Source organism: Parus major, chromosome 1, assembly GCF_001522545.3.
Source record: "Parus major isolate Abel chromosome 1, Parus_major1.1, whole genome shotgun sequence".
Classification (NCBI taxonomy): Eukaryota; Metazoa; Chordata; class Aves; order Passeriformes; family Paridae; genus Parus; species Parus major.
This window is the reverse complement of record NC_031768.1, coordinates 94,968,614-94,983,588: the sequence shown is the minus strand read 5'-3', so window position 1 is coordinate 94,983,588 and position 14,975 is coordinate 94,968,614. Positions and strand designations below refer to the sequence as shown.

General features: G+C 44.1%; 1 long non-coding RNA gene across 1 annotated transcript; it reads right to left on the bottom strand.

Moving 5' to 3' along the window:
* Window positions 1-6,623: 6,623 nt before the first annotated feature.
* Window positions 6,624-13,768, bottom strand: LOC117244214. Its single transcript, XR_004496840.1, has 3 exons — window positions 13,193-13,768; window positions 8,816-8,922; window positions 6,624-7,475 (listed from the first exon to the last, which is right to left on the bottom strand). It is a non-coding gene; the product is annotated as an uncharacterized LOC117244214 (long non-coding RNA).
* Window positions 13,769-14,975: the final 1,207 nt, after the last annotated feature.

The window sequence follows — 14,975 nt, the reverse complement described above, 5'->3', positions numbered from 1 at the left end:
GTCTCCCTCCTCAAAGGCAGACAGTGTGGACTATCCTGAGTTTGTCCTGGATTGGCCAAATCGTATGGCCATGCCACAGACCACTTTCTTATATTTATTGTATGTGGCAATGCTAATCACCACACAGGATACTGAGACCTATTTCTATGATCCATTATGAGAAAGTTTTGCACATTCTTCCATTTTCCTTATCCTGATCTTATTGACTTGTTATCTTTCATAGTCTCACTGCATAATGAGTCAGAAACACAAATTAAAATTAATCAATGTGAAAAATATTTACAGCCTGTGAGCTGTTTATACATTTTTAATGGCACCATGATATTTCATATTGTGACCTGATTATGTTAATTGCCAGTATTGCTCCTGTTTCCTCATGGAATGCCACTCACGTGAATGAGAGGTGTTCATAAACTTGCTGAGGCACCACCAGGGTACAGGACACTCATCCATGCACAGACAAGGAGATATCTTTACAACAGGGCAAGGCAGATTATCCTGCAGTATATGAGGACCTCGCTGATATTTTCTGTGTGCCAACATAACCTTCAGAGAGCCAGTTTATTTTTTAAATACTGCAGCTGTGCTGTGCTGTACACAATTGCTGCCCACAGAGGCACTAGCTGAGAGACAAAAAGAATATTTGCACACCCACAGCCATTCAAAATTCTTTGCAAAGGGGACAAATTGTACAAAATCCTGAAGTGACCAGGAGAAACAGATTTGCAAGATGTGTATGCACCTACCACAGGACAGATGAGAAGAGTTTTAGGGAAAAAGCAATCACTGAGGGGCACTGGGGTGAAGGCACCTCAGAGTGCTTGCCTTCTGCCACTGTTCCCTGCAGGTGGTGGGAGATGGAAGCAGTCATCTTCCTGTGGCTCAGACTGGTTAAATCTCTGTGAAGGGAGGGGGCACAGCACTTACTTCCTTCCCTCTGCCCCCAGAACTAGGTCATACCACATTGGCAGCTAAAGTAGAAAAGCAAAAAGGGATGTGGAACCAAAGGCACACTCTAGGACTCAGCAATGTTATCTAGATTCCGGCTGAGACCTTCTGTTTGTTTATTTAGTCAGATACTTTAGTAGCCTTTGGTTTCCCTTGTGTATCGCTCTAACCTATATCTATGACACTCTATCTTGCATTATTCAGAGTCACAGGCTTGATCATATCCTAGTTAAGCTCTTTGTTATTTATGCCTGAGTGCAATAACATCTTTTTGTTCTTGGTTGAACCATAAACGCTACCCACTGAACCATGACGAAGGGGAAACTACAGCTTTGCATAGGGAAGTATCACAGAAACCAACAAACCAACCAAAGTGATCCTGTCCATTGAAACAGCTCCTCTGACCCTTGAACTGGAACAGGAGGTCCCATTTAGGAGACCTCAGGGGAAGTGGACTCTGTAGCAATCTATCCCAAACTGGGAGTCTGTAGGCAGCCTGCCTGTTCTAAGTCCACATGTTGGTGTTTCCAGAGCTGCAGTTTGGGCACAGACTTGGGAGATGACCCAGTTTTGCAGAGGCACCAAAACCTGCAGGGCAATGACACAGATCTCTGAGGGCACGTGCGAGTACCTGCCCACAGCTCCTCTGCCTCATCACAGTGCCAGGCTGAGGAAGAAAAGTGATACCATCATCTGGAAAATACCCACTGCCCCCACTGTGAAAGCCCCAGGTCACACATTCCAGTGGCCACCAGGTGTTGAAGTAAGCACCTGCTGCTCTGTTAGGAGGTGATACCCCTGCAAGCTGGAAGGCTGGGAGGGAAGTGCCTGAAGTTATACATGGCTCTTAGACAGCAGGGTTTCCAAATTGCACCAGGGCTGCTACTTGCCAGCACGTGGCCATTGTTCACCCTCTCTGGGAGCAGGTGGTGATGTTAGCCCCAAATGGGACAGGTTTGGAGGGCAAGGCTCATGCAGAGCAGCGTGGGAGCACCAACAGAGGTGCTGTGCCAGGACACAGGGCACATGTGGCTTTGGGAAGGCTGGGTCCAATCCTCCCCAATGGCACAGTAACTGGGAGTGTGGTGCCTCAAGGAGTGGCATATGGCCAGGTGGGTTTTCCTTAACAAAGCACATTGTCTCATCTCACCACCTTTCACACCACTGGCAGGGTTACCACTGAACACGCCTGTGACAAAGCACAGCTCTCCCTTTTCCCTCTGAAACATACCCAAGGAGTGTAAAAGTGACTTGTCAGACAACCAGATACAATCAAAGCCTACCAGAACATTCAAACACAGCTTTGATCCAAGCTTTTCCTCTCTCTTACCTCAGCATATGTCATGCAGGGTTTGCTGCAGGCCAGCTGTCAGGGCTGATAGAAGAGCAGGAGACACACTGCTCCAGCTGCAGCTGAGCTGGGAGCAGAGCATGCCTCCTCCACCCTGCCAATACATAAATCCATGGAGTCAGTTCCTAACCCCCTGCTACCAACGTGCCCCAGATGAATTCCTGGTAAACCTGGATTTGGGTTTAAAAGCAGATCTTTCTGACTGAACTAGATTGCCATTTACCTGGCATGCAAAGGGTGGGAATAGGGATTGAAAGGCTGAGAAAGCTGGGGTTGTTTACCATGAAGAAGAGAGAACTCCAGAGTGACTTTAATGCAAACTTTCAGTACCTGAGGGGGCCTAGAAGAGAGTTGGAAAGGGACTTTTAAAGGTTCATTTAATGGTAGGACAAGGGGGAATGGCTTCAAACCAAAAGAGGGTAGATTAAGATTAGATATCAGGAAGACATTATTTTCTGTGTAGGTGGTGGGACACTAGAACTGGTTGCCCAGAGGGGTTGTGGATACCCCATTCCTGGAAGTGTTCAAAGCCAGGCTGGATAGGGGTTTGAGCAACCTGCTCCTAGTGGAAGTTGTCCCTGCCCATGGCAGTGGGGCTGGAATTAGATGATCATTAAGGTTTATTCCAAGCCAAAACATTCTGTCAGATAGCAGAGACAACAGGATGAGCTGATTAATACCTCAACCCATGTATGCTTTAGTGCAAAAAGTGCATTGCACAGTGTCTCTACCAAAAAAAGGTGATAAGCCACAGCAAAAAAAGGATAACTTTTATACTCGTGGTCGGTCTGTGTTTGCCACAAAGGTAGAAAACCCTTGGCAAGTCCATGAAAACAGCTGTAAATAGAAACTTATTTCATCTGTTAGCAGTGGGAAGCAAAAAAAAAGGCTGAACATTTTACAGGAGTTGGAATTAGGTGAAATTGAGAGCCAGCAGGTCACAACCTGACCAGATTAGTGCCGAGGTTCCCTCTGAGGGCAGCAGAGGGTGGCTGCTCTCTCATTTCCCCTTCACATCACAGTGGGCACCCAGGCAGGCAGGCTGACTTGGGTAAATCAGCCTGCGCAGGGGAGGGCTCGCTGCAGTCCCATCTCCTGCAGCAGCCTTTAGCCCAGCCCTCAGGAGCAGCCCACACATGGACCAAACCTGCTCCCACCCTCACCACATGGGTGACTAGCAGCCCAAAAATATCCCAGGTGGGAGCACACCTTTGGCTTTTATGCCCTCTTGAACCAGTGGGACAGGAGCTAATGGGTCATGAAGTGACAGTGGCAATATTTTGCTAAACATGATTTCCCTGAGCTTTCCAGCACTCACAATGTATCTCATTGTTCCCTGCTGGTTAAACCAGAGAAGGCTTCACCAAGCTAGTTTTTGATACCTTCTCTTTTTCTGCTCCCTGCTTCAAGTGCTCAAGAAGTGTCAGTTCACACACACCCAGATTGTTACACAACAGCTGTGTTGTTTCAAAAGCAATCAAAACAGTGAAATCCATTTGATGTGATTAGAGGTGGACGTTGGGAGATTAGATGATCCTGTGATGAGCAGCAGAAGTAGGTCTGTGTCAAACTGAAATCCCCAGAGTGTTATTATAACCTTCTCTGCAATGTTTGCTTTGCGATTTAACTTCCAGATTGGCAGTGTAAAACTCCAGCAAAGGCATAAAGCAACTTAAACCTGATAGCTGCATTTTATTGTCAGAATGACAGTGGTGGAACACAGGCCAAACCAACTATGAGAAAGGCCAGACAGACTGAGATAACAAAAAGAATAATTTCTTAGAAAAGATCAGTCTGGAGGAAAGGGGCAAGTTTTCTCATCCTGAATCCTAATTCAAGGAAGAGGGAGGGGGTTTTTGAAGGCAAGCTGATATGAGAAGCTCACCCCAGGCAGAAGAACATCCACAGCCTGGGCAAGGTGTGACATTGCCACTGCTGCTCAGGGTGGCTGAAAGTGAAGCTTCCTGGCAGGTGAAAACCACACAGTTTGAGAACTGTTGATGTGTGCTCCAGGTGGGATGGGTCAGCCATGCTCACACAAAGAGCTGCTCCTTGGAGACATGCATGGTTTTCCACCTTACTTCCAAGCAAAAATCAGGTGAAGAAATGGTTCTGGTTCTAACTTCAAATTGCAGGGGCTGAATGTAATTCTTCTGCTAACAACAGTTGTAACCAGTGGTGACTGTGGCTATAAATCAAGGCTGTGCTTTTGTTGTAATGTACCGGTAGAACTGGGGTGAAAACTTTGCTTTTCTCCCCTTGACCCACCTTTCATCAGGCTGACCCACAATGATCCAGTTGAAAAGCATGCAGACATTGTGGATGGAGCTGTCAGCTAGCAAAGCCAAGAGAGTAATTTCTCTGGAGAAACAACTGGCACCTCAGCAGCTTCAGGATAGAGTTCATTCACAGATGCTGATAGATTATAAAGGCAGGTTACTCCTTCCTACCTTAGCAGGCTGTTTTGCACAGAAAAGAGGAAACATGCTAAAATTAAAAAATGCTTTCTGGTAAAGGACACAGCTGGACAGATGCACAATCACCCACAACTGGCCATATGGGCCCATACAGTGTCATTCAGGAGTTTATTCTACATTTACTGCCTTGTCTCCAAACAGAAGTGAGCAAAATTCCAGTCTGTGCCTCTGATTCACAAATTCACATCTAACCTAATGGTTGGCTGAGGCCACTTCCTGCCAGCTTCCACCAAACACAGCTTACTGCTATTCCAGAAGAGAAAGGAGGCTAACACAAAGAGGCAATGAAATATCCTCTGGAGGCTTCCAGATTGCCTTAACTCATAATTCTGTCTCAGTACTGTAATTGAGATATAAATAATCTCCTTGTTTCCACTTCAGTTACTTTCAGCTTCACCAGTGTGAAAACAGAGTCTTGTATCTCTCAGATACATCAGAAAGAAAGTTATTGCACCAGAAAGCGAAGATGATTTTAAAAATAGTTTCCACATCAGTTCGAATGATAACGCAGTCATGCAGGTGTTGTATAGCTGATATTATATTCAGAGTAGTTTACTTCTTGAAAGTGAAATATAAACACTTCAATCATACCTACTTACAAGAAATACACTCACATATATTCCCAGGCAGCACACACCTTGGGGTGCATGATTATTTCCTATGAGAAAAAAAAAACAAGATTCTCCTCTTTAAACAGGCAAACAATACATTTCCTCTTCCCATACCACAGCAAAGGCTTGTACATGCACATCACGTACACACACACAAACGCTCACATGTGTAAGATCCACCACAATCTAAAAAAGAAAGTGCCATAAAAGGACCCTGTAGTAATTGGGTAGCACATCTTGATGTAAATGAGCGTATCTCAGAAAAGCTGCAGGCCTTGTAGTCTTGTTTTGCTGTGCTAACCACATGCAGACACACACACAACAAACTACTTTCATGTTAGAGCTCAGTTCTCCTTCCATAAAGCTTGGTGGTAAAGCTCTCTCTGACATCCATCAAAGAGAGGGACTGATGAGGTGAGAGCTGATTAAAGTTCTGAATAGCCAAGGAAACCCATGATTCGAAGAACTTAATTCCTCACATCTTAAACAAATGCTTGTTTCCCTGGGAACTCATCAGAGCAGCTGTTCTGAGAAAAACTCCTTTTTTCTCCTTGCCATACCCTGTCCTCAGGACAAAAGGATTCCTCTGGCATGTAACTACCCATCTCAATTCCCAGTGTGGGCAACAAGAAGGGATATGCATGTTTGGAGCAGTCTTTGTCTCAGCCCAAAGTAAATATAGGTCAGATGAATTAACCCCCCCAAAATGCATGCTTCTCTCTGCTGATGGGAGAAGGAAGCTACCACAGTGAGGTCCCACACTGACCTTGGAACTGGACCATGCCTTACCCCATGGGCTGAGTGCAGGAAGGAAGCACTGCTCACATGGTTTGTAGGAAAATTCCTGTTCAGCTCTAAATCCAGAGATTAAACCTGAGGACACAAACGGGGTGTGCCATCCCTCCATCAGAGCACTGAACTGTTTCTTACTTCACCATATGTCCTGCCACTATCTACCCATCTGTCATGGGGAGAAGAAAGGGCTTCCTCCATGGATCCTACATCCCTGTCACACCCAAACATGGCTTTAGTAATAAGGAAAATGTGAATGGTGACCTAATCACCTTTCCAATCCCTTTGGACATGCTATTTCAGGGTTATCTGGGACATGTCCTGGTAATTATGAAGAAGTTTCTTCCTCTGCTGCACAGTCACTTCAATAATTTGGTACATTCCATTTTTGAAAGGATCTAGGTCCTTGCCCCCATTACACTGCTTGAGAGACTGCTCCAGAACTTTAATCTTTGAATGATTTTATTAATTTCAAGCCTGAACTCCCTCATGACCAATTTCTAGCCAGATGGGTTGGAGCCAGTAGTGTCACTTAACTCAAATGCTCCTTTTCCCTCTGTGATTTTTCCCTCTCTCCCTGTTCCCAAAAACATATTTATAAGGAGACATCATTAATGTCTCCAGTTTCAGAAGCCAGCTTCTTTTCATGGTTCTTGCAAAGGAAGATGTGACATTCTTCTTACTGTAACCATGTAATTAGTTAATCCTTCTGGACCACAGGTAACCAAACCTATAAAAATAATTCACTGAAGAATGCCGGTATAAATGTACCAACACTTCCCTGACTCTATTCAGAAAAGAACCTGGGAATAAAGTTTATCATTGTCTCTGAGTCGAAAAAATCTGTGGTTGTTATGGCATTTTCTCACTGATCATCAAACCCAAGCCTCTTTCTTCCTCATGTCCCTTCACAATAGCAGCTGTTGTGACAGGAGAGCAGGACCCAAAGCAGCGCCAATGCTGAGCACTAATTGCAGAGCAGGGACAAAAAGGGACTTCAAGGCTGGCAAGGCTGGGCACTGGAGGCGATGCCCACATGAGCTGCTGGGAGTGGTGGCTCAAGCTTCTCAGCTCCAGAGGCACAGCTCCCTCTGCCAGCCCTGGTCTCCTTTCAAACCCCATTTCCCAGCCTGGTTTTCCCTCTCTAAAGAGATGTGGCCATAGCTGAATCAATCCTCTTCTCTCAGCTCCCCAGGTAGATGCCAAGGAAGTGCCAGGGGCAGCAGCAAGTGCTCCAGCCATTATATCCCCAGACAGGACCTCATGCTCCATTCTCTCACTCCTTCCCATGTTTCCCTAGGAAAAAGGACAAAGTTAGCACAGGTAGGGACAAATTAAATAAACGCACATTTATAATAGATCCTCGTTTCCCCTCTGTTTCTTCTTTCTTTACAAGCCAGTGGGATTCAGCCCACAGCACCTTGTTTATCCTAAATTGATAAATCCATCCTTTTTGCTACATTTGCCCTTTTCTCTCTGCTGAGAGGAACAAGGAAAGCACAGAGCATGGCTCAGCCTTTCCAGCATGCCTGCTCCTCCTGCAATGATGGAGGCACCACAGTGCCCAGGGCAGCACATCTCCTGCCCTCAGCCCCAAGCAGAAATGCTGCAGGCTACCCAAGAGGAGTGTGTGGTTATAAGGTCCAAAAGCACTTTCCCTCTTGGGACTTATATTTAGCCTGAGAACAAATAGTACTTTTGGCTTATGGCCTGGATTCTCATCAGAAGGAAGGAAAAAGTTGGTCTGAGAGGCTTTTTCAGCTGCTTTCCCTAAAACCATCTGATTTTACTCCTCTTCATGGAAAACGTTTGTGGTTTTATGCTGAGGAGTTCGTTCATCAGTTCTCCACAATACAAAAAGAACACAGAGTTTCTTTCTAAAAGGGGACAGAAGCGTGAAAAAGGAAAATATTTAATTCTAGCTATAATTTCTGGAGTTTTGCAATGTCATTCATTTTCCTAAGTAATACCCAAATATTTTTCTTGCTGTGCTGCAGCCAATACCCACTTGAGCTCTCATATGAGGAAAATAAAACAGATGTGAATTATTCAAATCTTAAAAAACCAAATCAACCACTATACAAACTTCATGGTGCATACTGGCAATCCTGTACAAAAGTATCTGCGACCTATGTCATTATCCTCTGTTAAAAGATAATGAGGTGGGGGAAAAGAACCACAATGAGATTATTCATAGAACTGGGTATCTCACAGGAGGTTAGATGAGCCCACAACCTCAGCATCAGCGGTGTTAATTAATGGGGTTATTGTTCCACTAGGGAAAGACCCTTTGTCTGATCCTTGGCTAGATTAGTCCTACTCTGTGTACATCAAAGGAATCAAATCCAATAGGAAATGCTAGCGATCCCAGCTCCCTCAACCTTTTCAGGTTTGTAAGAAAAACAAATGCATTTAGAGCAAACTACTATCCTTGTTCAATCCTGTTGTGTTTCACCCCACACCAGTCCTAATTCCATTAATTAAGGGAATGCTGGACAAGGGGGCCTTTGTAATACATCCCAACAACCAGGACAACCACCTTCCAGAGGGAAAAGACAAGAAAGGTTTGCAATCAGATGATGCTGTGAAATGACTTGTAACTCTTGACACATAAAATTTACACGTTTCATACCCACCACAGATGGACCACAACTGGTGACAGCGCTCTGAGCCCTGGTGATGCTTTGGTAGCTGGAACAAGGTGGTAGGCAGGATTTCCAGTGGCATCACATCAGGGAAAAGCCTGTTAACATAACATTGCATGCAGCCTTGGTCATTCAAAAAAAAAAAAAGCAAAATCTTTGAATTAAAGCATGTGAGTTGTCTCCCTCAGCAACATGCTCATGTACCTGGGGTACAACAAAAGGTATTTTTTATCAAAAACTTTCCTAACAGAAGAAATGAGAATAGCCCTGTGGATATTTTCTGAAAACAAGGAAATAAAGAGGCAAAGTTTCATTTCCTTGCTGAAAGCATTTTACTGAACTGCATCCAGCTGCAAAATCCACATGGTGCTGCAGAGCCTATGGTGAAGGTAACTTCTGTCAGAGTACTGATATGGTTAACATGGTTAAACTGCAGCTGGTGTGCTGGTAAAGGCCCCATTGCATGAGCCCCAGACACCCATGCTGAGTGACCAAGGCACACGAAATACACCTTCTGGTTCTTTTACTAAATTAACATGACAGGCTCCCAAACCACTGGCATCAGTAAGAAAATCCTTTAAAAGTTCTAATGGAGTTCAACTCACAGTTCAGTTGTATAAAGCAATGCACTAGACACTTTTGAAATTAATTATGGAAAAGACTGAAAGGGGCTATTTTGCAAATATTTTGCTGTCTGTAGTTCATTTGTGGGGCAGTGCTGATTTCCAAGAATGTGTCAGTCATTCAGTTTATTCTGCCACAGTGATGTGGAAATTGCTTGGAGCCCTACTGTTGTTTGAAAACACTTTTGTTCAACTGTTTACAAATTATTAAAATTGATTTTTAATGCCAGCATTACTTCTGCCTCTCTGACTGAGGCATTCTGAAAGGAAAAGTATGAATAATGATCAATAAATAACAGCATAATGACTATGGAAATAAATGCTTGCAACCACACACAGATTCAGGCATTTGTCTGAATGAAGGACAGCTTGTTGAACACACAGGCAAGCAAAACTCAAACTGTCTGGAGCAACCACTTCTCCCTCTAAGCCTGGCCTCTTCTGTGTCCCTGACTCTTCCCAGCAGTACATGGGGACACCATGGCTGGCTCCCTGATGACTTTTCAGTGCCATCTTTTCTGTCCAACAGAAGGTAGTTTGTTTTTGAAACACTTTCAGGCTAAACACAATTTTATATATACACAAAGCGACATGATCAAACAAGCACACTGAGGGCTGGGCAACAAGGAAACTTCAAAGGCTTGACCACTTAACAGCTTTGGGGCACTTTGTGAAGTGGCAGAGCAAGGTTTGGGTTTGCCCAAGGCCAGTATATTTATCTAGCTGGTCACCAGAAGCTGCATCCCCCTCTATCCACCTGACACACAGGTAGCCATGATGTAGGATGCTGGCACTTTCTGCAGCACAGAGCAGGAGCCAACCCACGAGGTTAGCACATCTCCCCTCTCTGAAACCCACATGGCAACCCAGTCATTTCTTTAACACCTCCAAAGATGATAACTCCACCACCTCCCTAGGCACCACATTCCAGTGTTTGACAACTCTTTCCATGAAGAAATTCTTCCTGATGTCCAACGCAAAACTCTTGTGGCATAGCTTGAAGCTATGGCAGCTTGTCCTCTCATCCTGTCACTAGACTGACCCCCCACCTGGCCACAGCCTCCTTTCAGGTGACTGTAGAGACCAGTAAGGTCTTCCCCGAGCCTTCTTTTCTCCAGGCTAAACACCCCCAGCTCCCTCAGCCACTCCTCACAGGACTTACTCCCTAAACCACTGACCAGCATCTCCCTGGTGCAGGAGCCACCTCAGCTGGAACCTGCTCTGTGCCAGCCCCAACACAGCAAACCACTAAACACAGAGCTCTAGGAAGCCAGCTTTCACCACTCTGGAAGTGGAGCAGCACGTCACAACGCCGTTGCAGGCCCATGGCAGGCGTGTGCCTGTGCAGCAGCATGGGCCAGCAGCAGGTTCCCAGTGTGGCAGAGGCCAGCTCTGCTGTGTGGGCAGTACTCGGGTTCCCACTGCTGTTTTTGAGAACGAAACCTCCCAGCTGTATGAACATTGTGTGGTGCCCTGTTGTTTTAGGGAGAAGAAAAGGCATGGGGATGGGGGTGGACATGTAGTGCTTACTGAGACTCAGCACAGCAAAAGCTGACAAGTGCCTAGCACTTATTGAACAGCCACTTCAGCCTGCTGCTCTTCAAGCCAATCAGACACAGACCCAGACCAGAGAATATGAGACCCAGGTTGGTAATCCTGTCAAGAGACAGCCCTGCACAGAGGAAAATTTGGCAAACATTTTGGGGGCGGTTCAGAGACTGCCACACACAGTACAACACTGCATTCATTGAGCTTGTCTGAAAAACAAACCCTAATTACTGGTTAAGCCCCCCTAGGACACGCTTAGAGTAGCAGATGATGCCATTTCCCAGAAATTTTTATAGATTTGAGTGTATTTGGCAGAGGAACATGGTTACTATGGAGTTGAAATGGGTCATAAAGAAGAGGAGGAAAATATTTGTTCTGCAACACATTTTTGTTTAGAGGTGGGAGTTAGAGGCCAGTGATGGCTGAGCTTCTGCCTCCACCTCTGGGAGCCAAGGCATCCAGCAGGGAGAGCCAAAATTATGACCAAGGCAGTGGAAGGAACTGAACATGCTCCTGAGCATGTCAAATCTATGGGCTATCCCCCTACTTTGCAGTGAACCAACAAGTTTTCAGATCACTTTTGTCTGAAGAATATTAATTCTGAACATATCATTGCTACCACCAGGACACCTAAGGTTATATAAGGGCCATGGAGCAGATATGTCTGAGTGTCACAGCCTACCTCAGACTAAAACTATCCCACACCACATCTAGAAGCTGCAGCACAAAGGTCTGTCCAATGCAAGAACCACGATTCCTCTCCTCCACATTGACTCTCTAAAAAAATAATGTCTGGAAACTTGAGCCAAAGATGTTTGGACAAGTCAGGCAAAAGAAATTGCATCCAATGTTGAGCCTTAAAAAAAAACCACAGAAGCAAACTTTTCTCATAAATTAATATCTGTGGTAAATCCACATAATTTCTATGCTTTTTCATACCTGTGCTAAGATTAGCACTGAAATAAATAAAAGACCATGTTTCCTGTTAACACAGGAAAACCCTCAGCTTCTTCCATATAAAGCTAATGGAGCTCCAGTCCATTGCAGCCAGCCAGTTAATGAAAGCAGAAGTAGTTAGGAGCAGAGGGGAAAGACAAGATCCAGTAGGTGTCTCAAGTAAGCAGTTCTTATCAACTCAATGTGAAATTGAATTATGTCCTCCATCTCAAGTGACAAACGCTTTCCACTCTCTGAAATTTTTAATTTTCCATTTTCAGAGGCTATAGATTTCCATCTCCTACCCTAGCAAATGTTTTGGTGGTTTATGATTTTTCCAGCCCTTTCTAATTTGCTCAGAAAATACAGATAGGCCAGCTATAATAAACCATTGCAGGATGTGCGAAATCTTCACAAGAAATAAACATCTACAGCCTCTTCTTGTACCCACAAATGACAAAATCACAATGAAACGTTAAACAGAAAGCGATCCTCCATGCGTGGGTGAGATCTGATTTCTAATCTAATCATCTCTTAAGCTTTCTGAGTGCTGCTTAGTAGAACATCAGTTGGCCTCTTCTAGGGATAAAATGTCACTCAGAGACACAGCATTGTTTTGAGATGACTGAAACCTTCAAAGGATGAAGTTTTGCCTCTCAAAACAAAGTTACAATGAAGCAAGAGTATAAACTGTGTACTCTGTTTTTAAAGACGTGTGCATGGGCTTTGCTTTTCAGCACTTACTCATCATCATTTCTATATTCTCCAAAAGAAACATTAGCCATATTCATCAGCTCATTACATGTACTCCCTGAAACACCCCTAGGCATCCATCTCCTCTGGCTGCTCTCCTGGGAGTTGTCCACTTCATTTGTCAGCAGAACCCACCCTGACCCGTCACTCTGATGTCCAGCAGACTCCTCATTATATAAATTATCTGCCATTACCAAGCAGATACAAAGCTCCAGACAAATGTTAATAAAAGGCTACGTAAAAAAAGCAAAACACTCCAGATGGACCAACAGCACAAGCTTCTCTACTTTTTTGCAGCCATTCATGCCAGTGAAAAATGATCAGACGGCGTTTTACATGCACAACACTTTAAATGAGTTTTTAAGGCTTTTCTCTAAAAATCAGCAACACAGAAAAGCACCCCTGTGATTTGGATGTAAGGGAAGTTGGGAAACATTACTAATGGTTTTGATTTAAGAAGTTTTAAACCCATAAGGCTCCACCACCTGAAGGAAAGTGTGAGACTCACCCAAAACTGCCATGCACCACATTTTCCAACAGTACACCCCATTACACGTTCAAGCTGAAACGCCTGTAGGAAACTCAAGTTGAAGGAAAAGAAAAAAAACCAAATTATCTGTTCTGCTGACCTATTGAAATTGAACCCAACAGACAGGCTGATCCTCAGCAGCACTCCTCTGCCAGAAATTGCCTCGGCATCTTCCAAGGTGTTGCCAGCCCGGCCAAAAGCAATGACTGTGGCGTTACAAGTGACAATCAGACATGACTAAAATCCTCCAAGTTTCTGCTTCTTGCCATGTTTTGATCGTGTTAAACTGTTTTAGGGTTCAATGCCTCACCAAGCTTCCAGGAAGCAATGCAATTTTGGTGAACAGACTATTTATATTTATAAACAGGATATTTATAAAAGGAGGAGCAGTCAAGGTTAATGGCCCTCTTTTCTAGAGGAAGCTTTGAACAATAAAAAAGCCCATGTTCATATAATAAATTCTCCATGTGCTCTCTCACAGACATATAATTCTTGATGCAAAATGAATCAATAGGAGTGAAAGTCTGGTAAATATTCTAAAGAAAGGTATCTCTCTCTCTCTTATATCTGCCAGAGAGCAAAACAAATGCAGACCTTATTTTTCTCTCCATCCATGAGGAGTTTGTAAACCTCTTAGAAAGAAAGTCAAGCCACAATCATTGCTCAGGTTTGTTCAAAGTAAATTTAAGAATTGCTGGAGAGACACTGATCAGTATTTTTGTCCCCACACCATAAAAGATTAAATGCTCTTTTTAAAACCTGTCCATTACAAAAAAAAAAAAAAAAAAAGTGATCCAGTTTGCTAGGGAACTATGTAAACTTTGGTGTTAAAGCCCCAGAGAAAGGGGTAATATATTAACTAACTGCTTGGCCTGGGGAAAAAGGCTCAGAGAGTGATGTGGAGAGATTGAAAAAACCCCAAAACAAACCACTTCTAAGTAAGTAACTTAACTGGAAATTCCTGGGTTCACTTTCCTCTGTCACCCTGGGAAAGTCACTTATTCCTTGTGTATATTACAGCTGTAGGGCCTCTGAAGTAGTAAGTCCCAGCAATGATCTAATGCAGAGAAGGTATGGTTGTGGAAGCCAGGTAACCCTCAGAAACGAAGCCTCTAGTGCAGGACAAGTTGGTGGGAAAGGATTGAAAGAAAGCACAAAAACAAGCTGGTTACCGAGCATTAGCAAGCCCATAGTAAATTCCTAGAAGAGATAAGGTGACTGTGTTTTTTACCACAAGATAACTTACGAGGACAACTTGCTCCACTCCACCCATGACTAACCTCACCACCTTCTTCGCCTCACAGTACATATGGTATTTGCAGTGAGTAACCATATGTAAACTGCAGATAGCACATCCCTAATAGGCTGCTGTGATCTGCATGCTCTTTAAATCAATTATATTAATCTTTTAATTAACATAAAAAGTCTTAACTGATGGTTTTGAAAGCTTCATTTCAAAAGGCTTCATTTTCCTAGGTGTGGATTGGCTCACTTCTCCCATAGACAGAGACATACAAAATCAGAGCCTGCCTTTGAAATGGCAGACCTTCACTCCCACACACACATTTTCTTTGAAAAAGTGAAAACCGAGGGCCAAGCGAGGTCTCATTCACAGCCTCAGCTCCACAGTGGTTTTTTCCATGTTCTTTAGTCGGTAAAGTCTCACTGGGAACATGGTGTCAAAAGGTCATACACCACCATTTGCCTGTATATGGAAGTGGTACAGGCTATGGGGTTCCCCTGTCAGAGCTTGAGAATAGCT